This window comes from Macrobrachium nipponense, chromosome 16 (genome assembly GCF_015104395.2).
Source record: "Macrobrachium nipponense isolate FS-2020 chromosome 16, ASM1510439v2, whole genome shotgun sequence".
NCBI classification, from domain to species: Eukaryota; Metazoa; Arthropoda; class Malacostraca; order Decapoda; family Palaemonidae; genus Macrobrachium; species Macrobrachium nipponense.
Window position 1 is genome coordinate 83,127,266 of NC_087209.1, and position 11,944 is coordinate 83,139,209.

Sequence of the window (11,944 nt, forward strand, 5' to 3'; positions counted from 1 at the left end):
CCTGGCCAATGCGATAATAAAACATTTGGAAGTTAATAAAATGAGATATGATGCAAGATCTAAAAAAGTTATCCAATTTCAGGAGAAATCGTGGTATTAGTATCCAATTTTTGTAAATCTTTAGCATTTCGTATCATTTTGGGCAGCGTCATAAGAACGTACTATGCCGCATTTAAGTTTCCAAAACTTCGTATCTATTTTGGGAACACTGTTTTTGGCTTGTTCCAGTCTTAACTTGCTTTAATTCCATTCTGTTTAAAAGGAAAAAGTAAAGATTGAAGTTGTCTTCGTAACTCCGTTAACGATCGAAGAGGACAACCACTCTTGTTGAAGATAAAATTGCCCTTAAGCCTGCACAGTACAGTTGGCGTGTCTGGGGTTTTGGGGGCGGGGAGTTAGTCCGGTTGTTGGGAGTGGGACCCTTCTGGCGGGGGCTGGGGGAGTGGGGACACATTCCTATGGGGTTGACAGGACGGCAAGAGACGCTCAGACGGCAGACACTGTTAGTCTTATTCGTTCAAAGGCGTAGAAGTTCTCTGAAAGAACTGGCGTCCATGAGTGAAATTGTCTTGGTGTTTTGCTAATTATTTTAGTGCTTTGCGAATTATTTTATTTGTATTTTATGGAGTGCGGCGAGACTGCTACTGCTGCCTGATGAGGGACTCATATGGTAAGTGTTGTGTCATATTTCAGTAGGCTTTGTCAAAAGACGCCATAGGTACTTGTATCGGTTAGGAAGTGTTGCCAAGTCTTTAGTCATTTAGGTAGGCAATAATATCGCCTCCAACACCTCGTGACTCGAGTGCCTCATTAAAATCCAGCCACTTATGTCTTTATCAGTGCTGTACAAACCACTAATATCCTGCCTTCCTACTCATAGTTCTAATCCCAGTCGGTAGGCTACCTCTTTGCAGTATTCCGACTCTACTGGTGCTTACGGCTATATGCCCAGCTGGCATCACCGTGTAACATTGTCGGGTAAGAAAGGCATTCCCTCGCCGTGTGACTTTCAGCATTATTGCATGTACATACCTAGTGTGCTGCCCAGTCCAGGAAATATGAAATACATATTTTATTCATTATTCAAAATAAAAAAGTGTAATTATACGTCAGGAAAGTTTGTAGGTACCATAAGGATCATGGGATTGTAAATGAAGGGAGGTGTAACTTAAAGAATGATAGTGGTGGTCGCTAGGTGCCAAGGGGAACCTTACAAATAACTTATAAGTATCGCTAAAATGTTAATGCATTACTTATCTTACCCTTATGTTATCAAGAGGGGAGATGTTGGCAAGGCCTGTTTGCCATCAGTAGCAGTACGGTATTGGTGAACTTTGTCGACAACGTAATTGCAAGGTCTATAGATATAAAAACCTATTACCCGAATATCCAAATTTTTTCGTTACCCATAATTAGGTTAGTATACCCTGAACTGAAAGCGCTAAACATAACCTTGGTATATATTTACACATTTCATCCAAAGTTGCTGTAGTCCCTTTCTAACTAAACCCGCTAGCCTCCACCCGCCTCTTCAACTGAGACGTCATGCGTCACTCGAAACCCTAACTTAGGCTTAGGCAATTTTGATGACTTTATTCAGTAATGAGATGAATATCCGTATTTCATAAGAATTAAGAAAATAATCAAATGGCACATTTGATAACCGAACGTGTTTATAATAAAATATGAAAATGATTGAGTGCTAATTAGCAACTGCTCACAGAGTTCCGGTGTGAGCTCGTCAGTAATGCTTAACTAAAGAAGGCCCTGAACCGCCCACTGTTCCCGTGCATCCCTTGACCCTCATGAGTCCTTACGATTGATTAACTTTGCAAGGCGACTTGTCACATCTAGGGAAATCAAGGGAAATCAAACGTCTACATGATCGTGATACTAGTCAAGAATCGACTCCGTTAGGTGATATTTTTACTCAAGATTTTCTTCAGAGTTGTAGTGTTAGCTGTGATGATCTCGAATTATCACGACTAGATTATGCTGTCTAATTGATGTAAACATACTACAGAGTTATTTTGGAGCAAGAGCAAACGAAGAAAAAGTGTCTTTTGGCTAGGAAAAAAATCGGAGAGAAAGTCACATTAATTTATGGTGGCCGATGATAGTCAGGGGGGAAATTCACAATATTTCTTGGTCATTGTCGTTGCTATGTATAGTCCTCCGTTAATATGCATACGGAAATCGCCAACGGGCTTGTGTTAAAACCGTTGGGGAAGGGTTTTTGTTAGCTAAGGAGTGGTGATTTTTTTCAACATGGATTAAATTTAATTGCAACGATTTGCTGGTTGCGTTCGTTGTGTAAGCATGAAGGTTTCCTCTTCTGAATTTAGATCATTATGTCCCTTGTGATAGGACACGTGATGTCTCGTTCCTCTTGTATTGTCCTTGTACGCCACCATGGGTTCACGTTTTACCCAACGGCATAAAGCTTGCTTCAATATTTCTGTGCGAATTGAAGACATACAATTTTGCTGTTACTTTAATGCTCGCAATTTTTTTAGCTGGAGTAGAAATTTGTTTTTCTATCAATATTTTTTTCAAGTAATTTAGGATAGTAGAGATAGTTTGAAGTTAATGCCTAAGTTTGTTTTATTGGCTTATGAGAAAGCGTTATTAAAAAAATTTCAGAGTTGTAGTTATTACAGCTTGAAACATCATAGTGTTTCTTAATATTTTTAAGCCCGTAGCCAGATAACCATTTAAAAAAAAAAAATTAATATGAATTATCTCCGAAATGTAGCTTGTTTTGTGTTCGGTTTGTTTGTAATCAGAATTACTGAAAATCTTTGAACATCGAGGTGTTATTTTTAGATCACTGCCAAAAAGTGGGATACGCGGCAGGAGTGATTAGATTTCAGAAATATGAGGAGGTGGTGTCCCGGTGAGGGAGGGGCGGGGGACGGAGGTGAGTGCTTCCTCTTTCCAAATATTTCTGGCTTATGAGCAAAATTCCATACACTTAACGTAGAATTGGGTAACCATTTAATTATTACTTCGCTACGAGGGAGTATGTTTGAAGCCAGCAAATTTACAATAAATCATTACGGAAAACGATTTGGGAAAAACAGAAGGATATTTTGAAAGGTGCTGGGGGTGGGGGGGAGGACGCCCACTTGTTTTACATTGGTTGCTCAGTCTTGGGTAAGGGTTAAGTCCATATGCAGCTTATGTTAGGGTGTGACTTTATGGAGGAGTTATGGAGTTCCATTTGACAACGTGTGTGTGTGTGTGAGAGAGAGAGAGAGAGAGAGAGAGAGAGAGAGAGAGAGAGAGGTGTAATTGCTGTGTGGATAGTTAACGATTGAATTTGCTGTTGGTGAGTTCTGGGTTGTCTGTGCAGCTGGAGTTAATTGTTAGTTATGTGTTTTGGAATCAGTGTTCAGTTAGTCTTGGATGAGAGCCTGTGATAGTCAGTAGTGTCGGCAGCAGTCTATTGAAGCCATTGGAAGTCGGTAAAGTTTTGTGTTTTGTTGATTTGTTGTTAAGTTGATATTGTTTGCTTCAGAGTTGTGCCTGTGCTGTTGGATTTGTTGTGCATGTGAGTTTCTGTTAATTATGTGTTGTTATAGTTGAGGGTGGTTGTTGTTGTTGGTGAGCTGTTGTGATTTCTGGGTGTTGTTTGTTTGCTGTGTTGAGTTGTGGTTGTATTGCTTTTTTGTTTTGTTGAGTTGTGGGGTTGTGGTCCTTGGGTGGTGGTGTGGGTTGTGGTTCTTGGTTGTTGTCTTTGTTGTTGGTTGTGTGTTACAGCACCTCGCCCTGAGGGTGTCAAGAAGCAGTTGGTGAATACATGTGTTTTGAGTTTTGTTTTTGGGTTTGTGTCCTGCGTGCATTCGTCGTGTAAAAGAGGAAAGTGTGACTAGAGGGAGAGTTTGGTCAAGACCACCGAGATAGAAGGCCTGTTCGATGTTTTGTGACGTAAGCAAGGATGGTCCGAGCTGCTAGCACTGACTACGCTGCCAGATGAAAGAAATGTAAACGATCCTTCAGCAAATCTAATCCTTTTTGGTCTGCCAGTTATAAATTTACTTATTTTCTCGTCTACACTAATTAGTGTACAGCAAATAATACTTACTCATAACACAAGTTATAAGATTAATATAAAATGCTGAACCAAAACAATTTATTTAGTTACAATACAGTGTCTACCAAAGAATAAACAGCACTGCATAGGATTAAATCACAAAAACACATGGTTCTTTCTACTATATGTGAATAAAATAATTCTCTTGCATAGTCATTATTTGGTATTTAAATTCTGTGACTTCTCTTTGGCTGCAATAGTTATTTTCTTGAACAACAATTATTCAATGAAACGTTAGTAGAAACCCATATCACTAATTTTTCTATGTTTTTCTGTACTGTAATCTGCATTACTTATTGAGCAGCTTATCTATTATTTACCCTTTGACATTTAAACATTTAAATTCATGATTGTCGACCAAATGTCAATTTTGTCATTTGCCTCCTGAATAAAAAGGGAGTGATATTTTCCAAAAGTTAGTAAAGCTTGAATGATATATTCATTGGATATTTGTAAAACTAAATGAATATTTTGTTTCTCAAGGTTGTAGGGAGATAATGCTTTTAATAATAGTTTATATGAATGTTCACTGAGTAAACATCTATATCATGATGTTTTTCAATGGGCTGAATGGTGCATAATGAATTTAGTTTTCCAAATTATCGTTATCAGAGGAGAACTGAGGTAACTTCATTGTTTTATTTATAACTTTCTGGCCAAGCTAATTGTTCCTGATATATTTTAACAATTTTACTCAAATATAAACGAAAAAGGGCTTTTGTTACTCTGAAATGGGTGAGGATACACAATAGATTGCTGTGGAATGCTGGGAAAATAGGACATTACTTTCCCAATGATAGCATTATGATGTTACAATGCAAAACACTGTAAAAATTATTTTTTCTAAGCCTATAATTAATTTCTTCAGTGTGAGTGCAGAATATCAGCTTTTATGCTTTAATTGGGAATTTGTGCAATTACTTGAATTTAGACTTTACCTGTTCAACCTAAAGTAAAATGCACTGGTTGCAGCTTCACTATAGCCAAAGGCTGAACCAACAATATTTTTGCCTTTATAATGTAAATATGGTATTATGTATGTGAGTTTCATCCATCATCAGTATCACTATTTTGTTATTGGGTAGTAATGATTTACATTTACTCTTAATGTACATAAGAAAATTTGAGTCCTTTGTTATGATGCTGGGCAGACCTGTTTAAAAAAACACACTCGTGATAGTACAGTAACTTTGGGGGGAACAACTATAGGTATAAGAAAAACACAATATTAACAGCTCTGATAAATAATCAAATTTATTCAGTCATTAACTAGAGCTAAAATTATTGCCAAAAATGAAATAACTAGTTTTATAACAGCAATGCAATATATATTGCAGTGTTAGAAATGCATTCAGCAATATCAGCTCTCTGGCGTTATTGAATATCTGCTTAATGATATTTCAGCAGTATCAGCTCTCTGGAGTTACTGAATATCTGCTTAATGATATTTATATCATGAACCTCTGTAGGAATCTTGAGATCTCCTAAGTGACATAATTCGGTGACATGAAAAATGCATGTGCCCTACAGTTAGGCTTAACTGTAGGTAGGGCACTGTGGCATAAGTATGGTATTTCATTAATCTGTGCTGAAGTTTTACCTGTTGAAGAAGAAAGATGGTCTTTTGATATTTTAATGTGTATATATGAGCACTGAAACCTAGTAATGCAATGGGGATAGGTTAGGTTAGTGAAATTCTAATGTAGGCTCCTGTTTTGAATCTGTAACCCTTTACTATGCCAGTACTTTTTTTCAGCTTAACCCATCTAGGCCATGCCTTTGACCATTGTCAATGGATATTTGCCTATTTCCTCACCACTATACTGTAATTAAAATGTGATGAACCTATAACTTATATGTTTGTGCTAATGTAACTCGTTGAGTACCTTGTCTGAAGGTTCTATCACACAGTTAGGTATCATGTTTGGAACCTTCTTACCCGACACAGGGCCCTTGTCCCAACCATTGCAATAATACTCTTTACCTCATATAGGCTACAGCATGCTTTAAATTTCTTCTGGGGTTTCTATGCACTTGCAGTACGTAAGTTTACCCCTCTTAGGTTTACTTGTTTGATGCGTTTGCCCTTCCTTTGCTTGTTGGTAACTGTTTACCCGATTACTGCTACCATTATGAGTCTTGCTTATTATGACATTTAAATTGTTATTTTTCCAAAGCTTTATAAGTCCTGAACTGGGAGTTGTTAGACACAGGCTACTCTGTGAGTTGTTTGGCACCTGGGTGTTGTTGGACACAGGCTTCACGGGGTGTTGTTTGGTATAGGATACTCTGGCAGTTCTTTGACATAGGGTAGCCTATACCTAATCGACTGTGTCAAGCATTGGTTGACATGAATTCCAGCATTGGTTAACATGAATTCCTACTAAAATTCAATGTAGGCTAAACCAGTCTTTCTTTATATTGCACCTGACCTTGTTGTTCACAACTTCTACCTAAAACACAATGTATTTATGTTGCAGTTGAAAGTCATCCAGAGAGAAAAGTCAAATAGGTAGTACCTGTTGCAGTGAGCTTATTGCCGAGTTTATCTGCTTACCACAGTAAGTTCGTCCAAAAAAGGACACTATGTATCCATGGCTCGCTACCTCATGATGCCATATAAGTTTTATGTTCCAGTTCATAAATAAAAGGATGGAGCCACGAAAACACCTTGTGCCAAGTGATGTAAGGGAAGGAAGATAGAGAGTCGGGAGTGAGTCGCCAGTCACTCGCCAGCCTCGGAGAGTCGGACCACCAGGGTCGACATCATCACATCATGACGTCGCATTGAACAGGCCTTCTATCTTGGTGGTCTTGGTTTGGTAGCCAGATTGATTAAGTTTATGTGGGGAGGATTTTGTCTGCTTGTTTTTTAAGCTTGTGATCCCGCCACGACTTTTATGAATCCGCATAAAGCTTATTAAAATAAAAAGTTTGATCATGCTTCTACTTCTGCATAGCCTATTCTATTATTTTAAGAGTAAACAAGATGATGACTGATGTAATGATCAACTACAAACAAGACATAGTCTTGATGGTTTAATCCTCTTGGATGAAATAATGAGTAAAGTGCGGAAAGGATAAAAGTTGGAATTTTGTGGACTAAAGACAGATGGGATGAATGGCACTTTAGGATAAGTTATATCTGCCAGATAATGCAGGTGTTATTATAACAGTATATGGTTTTAATATGCTTTTGGATAAAGTAATGGGAAAAGTCTCATAAGTATTAAATTTGGTGGGGTTTTATGGACTAAGAGCAGATGGGATTATTGACATCTAGGATAGGGGAGAAAATTCATGAAAAGAAAAACTTGGTGGGATTTTGTGGAATAAGAATAGATAGGACTTAACGGCACCTAGGATAGGATATATCAGCATATAATGATTTTTTTATTAATTTTTTTTTAGGGAGTGCATGGTATAACATACTTCAATATTAGGTAATGAGTAAAATCTGGAAAGGGTGAAAAAAGTTGGTGGGATTTTGTGGACTAAGAACAGGTAGGATTAAGGACACACAAAATAGGTTATATCAACAGATTACGCTGTTTTTTTCCAGGATCAAGTAATGAGAAAAATATGGAAAGAGTAAAAGTTGGTGGGATTTTGTGGATTAATTAGAGATGGAATTGGCACCTAGGATAAGTTATATCAGCAGATAATGCAGTGTTTTTTTTAATAATGTATGGTTCAATATCCTTTAGGAATGAAGTAATGAGAAAAGTTTGGAAGGGATGAAGGGTGGTGGGATTTTTTTGGGCCGAGAACAGATGTGATTAATGGCACCCAGATAAGGTTATATTAGCTGATAATGCAGGTTTTTTCTCTTATTGTTGTGTATGGTTTAATATCCTTTTGGATGAAGTAATGAGAAAAGTCGGGAAAGGATTAAATTTGATTGGAATTTGTGGACTGAACAGATGAGATTAATGTCGCCTATAATAGGGTATATCAGTAGATAATGCAGGTATTTTTTGTAGTGTCTGGCTTAATATCCTTAAAGATAAATGAATGAGAAGAGTCAAGAAAAGAAGAGATGGGATTAATGGCACCTAGGATAGGTTATATCAGCAGATAATGCAATTGTTAGTGGTGTGTGTTTAATATCCTTTTGGATGAAATAATGAAAAAAAAAGTAGAAAGGATATAAGTTGGTGGGATTTTGTGGACTAAGAACAGGTGATTTATGGCACATGGGATACTTTATATCAGTAGATGATGATGTTTTTTGTTTAGTGGTTTATTTTATAATATACTTGTGGCTGAAGTAATGAGAAAAGTCTGGAAAGACTTGAAGTTGGTGAGATTTTGTAAACTAAGAACAGAGGGGATTAATGGCACCTAGGATAGGTTATATTAGCAGAGAATGCATTTTTTAAAAATTACTCTTACCTACTGTTAGTTAGCTATATCTGCTTTAAAAAAAAATAATGGCAGCCTGGATGACTTGTCTAGTTCACCTGTTTTCCACCAGGTGTGTTTTGAATGTTTTAACTATTGTCAAAATTCACCTTGCTGCCATTAGGTGTAGGCGATTGTCAATACTTTGTGAATTTTGGCTGTTTTCTCCCGTCAAGGTACAGTAATTCCTCTATTTGATGTGGTTCGGATTCCACAATAAGCTGTAGGTCCCATTGCTAGGTAACCAATTGGTTCCTAGCCAAGTGAAAATATCTAATCCTTTGGGCCAGCCCCAGGAGAGCTGTTAATCAGCGCTATGGTCTGGTTAAACCATGATAATGCTTAACTTTTGTGCAGGCTTGTCTATTAGACATGCCTAGGCCTGAAGGAAGCTTCCTACATGGTAAGGGCTAATCAGGGACAAGGCGTCACTGGTGATTTTATCAGATAATCAGGTTCAATTATTGTACAATATTAATGTACAATCTCGGCATAAGAAATTACAACTTACAACTTTCTTTTAATTTATAAGTAATCTAGAACCATCTTTGTTGCCAGGTTCTGTAGGAGGGACTGTTACCAAAAGTTGGCCATTTTATTGCAGTGTCTTACCGAACAATTATACAGCTGTAGGTTCCCTACAATGGCAGACAATAGATTCTAAACTTCCACGGTGGCGCCGCTATTGCTGATGTAGGTGATGTCATCTCCCTCCACTCGAGTGAGCTACAGGTACAACTGCCCAGGTAACATCAATTCGTTCTCTGCCGGCTTCTGGTGAACATTGGTGGTCAGTGCAGACATTTTCTTCATTTGTTGGGAAGTCTCTCTCTCCAATATTTGTGAAGTATTCAACTTTGTGTTTGTTGGATTGAAGCTAGTTAGATGAATTTCTTTTCTGCAATTTTGTGGCTTTACTATCATGTCGGACTCTAGTCCTTCAGGAGTTAGGTTTTGCGCCTGAGGGGGCAAAACTAGGTTACTCAAATCAATTTATGATTTGCACACTAAGTGCATTAACCCTTAAACGCCGACTGGACGTATTTTACGTCGACATTTTTTGTCTCTCGGGTGCCGACTGGACGTGTTTTACGTCGACATACAAAAGTTTTTTTTAAAAATTCGCGGAAAAATACTTTTAGGCCTACCAGCCGAAAGCTCTTGAATCACGCACCTTGGGGGGATGCTGGGAGTTCACGGATCAAGGTGTTGTTTTGTTTACAATCGTTACGCAGGCGCGCAAGCGCGAATTTCTTTCTTGCCGTACTAAAAAGTATCTGTGACACATCTCGGAAATTATTTTGTCACTTTGATATAATTTTTTTACCATTTTAAATTAGCCGTTACATAAAGTTTTATATATGAAAATGTGCGTATTTTTATGTAAAACACAAAAAAAATACTCATGATTGTAGCTTTTATCAGTTTTGAGATATTTTCATATAAATAACGATAAGTGCCAAAATTTCAACCTGTGGTCAACTTTGACTCTACCGAATGGTCCGAAAAAACGCAATTGTAAGCTAAAACTTCTTATTTTTTTTTAGTAATATTCAATCATTTACCTTAATTTTGCAACTAATTGGAAGTCTCTAGCTCAATATTTCGATTAATGGTGAATTTATGAAAAAACTTTTTCCTTACGTCCGCGCGGTAACTCTTCCGAAAAAAATCATGCGATTGTGGTAATGTTTGCACCATTTTAAATTAGCCGTTACATAAAGTTTTACATATGAAAATGTGCGCAATTTCATGCACAGTACAACTAAAAACAACCCATGGTTGTACCTTTTATCAATTTTGAAATATTTTCATATAAAAAATGATAATTGACAAATTTTCAACCTTCGGTCAAATTTGACTCTACCTATATGGTCAAAAAACGCAATTGTAAGCTAAAACGCTTATATTCTAGTAATATTCAAGCATTTACCTTCATTTTGCAACAAATTGGAAGTCTCTAGCACAATATTTCGATTTATGGTGAATTTATGAAAAAAATAACATTTTCTTTACGTCCGCGCGGTAACTCTTCCGAAAAAATCATACGTGCGATTGTGGTAATGTTTGCACCATTTTAAATTAGCCGTTACATAAAGTTTTATATATGAAAATGTGCGCAATTTCATGTAGAATACAACAAAAGATAATTGAAGGTTGTAGCGTTTTTCATTTTTGAAATATTTGCATATCACGATAAATAGAAAAAAAACCACGTTCGGTCAATTTTGACTCTACCGAAATGGTCGAAAAACGCAATTGTAAGCTAAAACTCTTACAGTTTAGTAATATTCAGTCATTTATCTTCATCTTGAAACAAATTCGAAGTCTCTAGCACAATATTTAAATTTATGGTGAATTTAAAAAAAAAAACTTTCTTCCCTCCGCGCGCGGATTCTCCGCCACAAATCTCCGAAATCCGTACGTTATATATGAAAATGTGCGCAATTTTATGCAAAATAAAACTAAAAATATTTGAAAGTTGTAGCTTTTCTTATTTCTGAAATAATTGCATATAAAAAAATATATTTAAAAAAATTCTACATTCGGTCAACTTTAACTCGTCAGATATGGTCGAAAACTGCATTTGTAAGCTAATATTCTTATAGTATAGTAATATTCAATAATTTGCCTTCATTCTGAATGAAATTGGAAGTCTCTAGGACAATATTTAGATTTATGGTGAATTTTTGAAAAAAAATATTTGTTTACGTCCGCGCGTTACGAATTCATGCATTATTTTGTGATAATATTTTCTGTGTTGCTTTTATCGTTTTACAATGTGTTATATACCAAAATGATCGCAATTTAGTGTAACTTACAACGAAAAAAAAAGTAACTTGTTACCTTGAACCGTTTTGCGCACAGTGCGATTTGAATACAATTATATATGAAATTTCGTTTTTGCGCTATCATATATCGCATTATTTATATATGATAATGATATTTTTTTTCATTTCTGATGGTTGCATACTAAACTTCAGGCAATGACAAAAAAAGGAGCCAAAAGTGAACTCTTAATCTTGAAAACTAAGCGCGCTGTGATTTTTTGAAAAAAATATTTTTTCCGCTTCCACGCTCACTCTGAAACACCTCCGGCACACGGGAGACATTTTTTTTACCGCTTCGGCGTTTAAGGGTTAAGTGTAGAGGTTGTGAGTGCCCTAGAGAGTCTACTTGTGATGAATGCAAGGATTGGAGTGAACAACAGTGGAAAGTTTATGTTTCTCACTCAGGGAAGGTAATTAAGAATAGGAAGAGGAAGGCGGCTCTTAGTATGTCTCTGATCTTGAGTCCTACTCCTGCACCTGTAACTCCCTTGCCAACTTCCCGTGGAGTTTCTCCAGACACCATTGCTAGCCTCGAGTCTAAATTTGAAAAGAAATTTGATGTATTAGCTAATACTGTTATGCAGTTAGGTTTATTTGTAAAGTCTTTCTTGGA

The 11,944-nt window shown here is 36.7% G+C and overlaps 1 long non-coding RNA gene across 1 annotated transcript in view; it reads left to right on the forward strand.

Moving 5' to 3' along the window:
• The first annotated feature begins 476 nt into the window (after window positions 1-476).
• The window catches only part of LOC135195483 (uncharacterized), a 22,860-nt gene continuing 11,392 nt past the window's right edge, over window positions 477-11,944 (forward strand). Inside the window, exon 1 of the long non-coding RNA XR_010310152.1 lies at window positions 477-670. This is a non-coding gene — a long non-coding RNA (uncharacterized LOC135195483). The remainder of the gene's footprint in view (window positions 671-11,944) is intronic.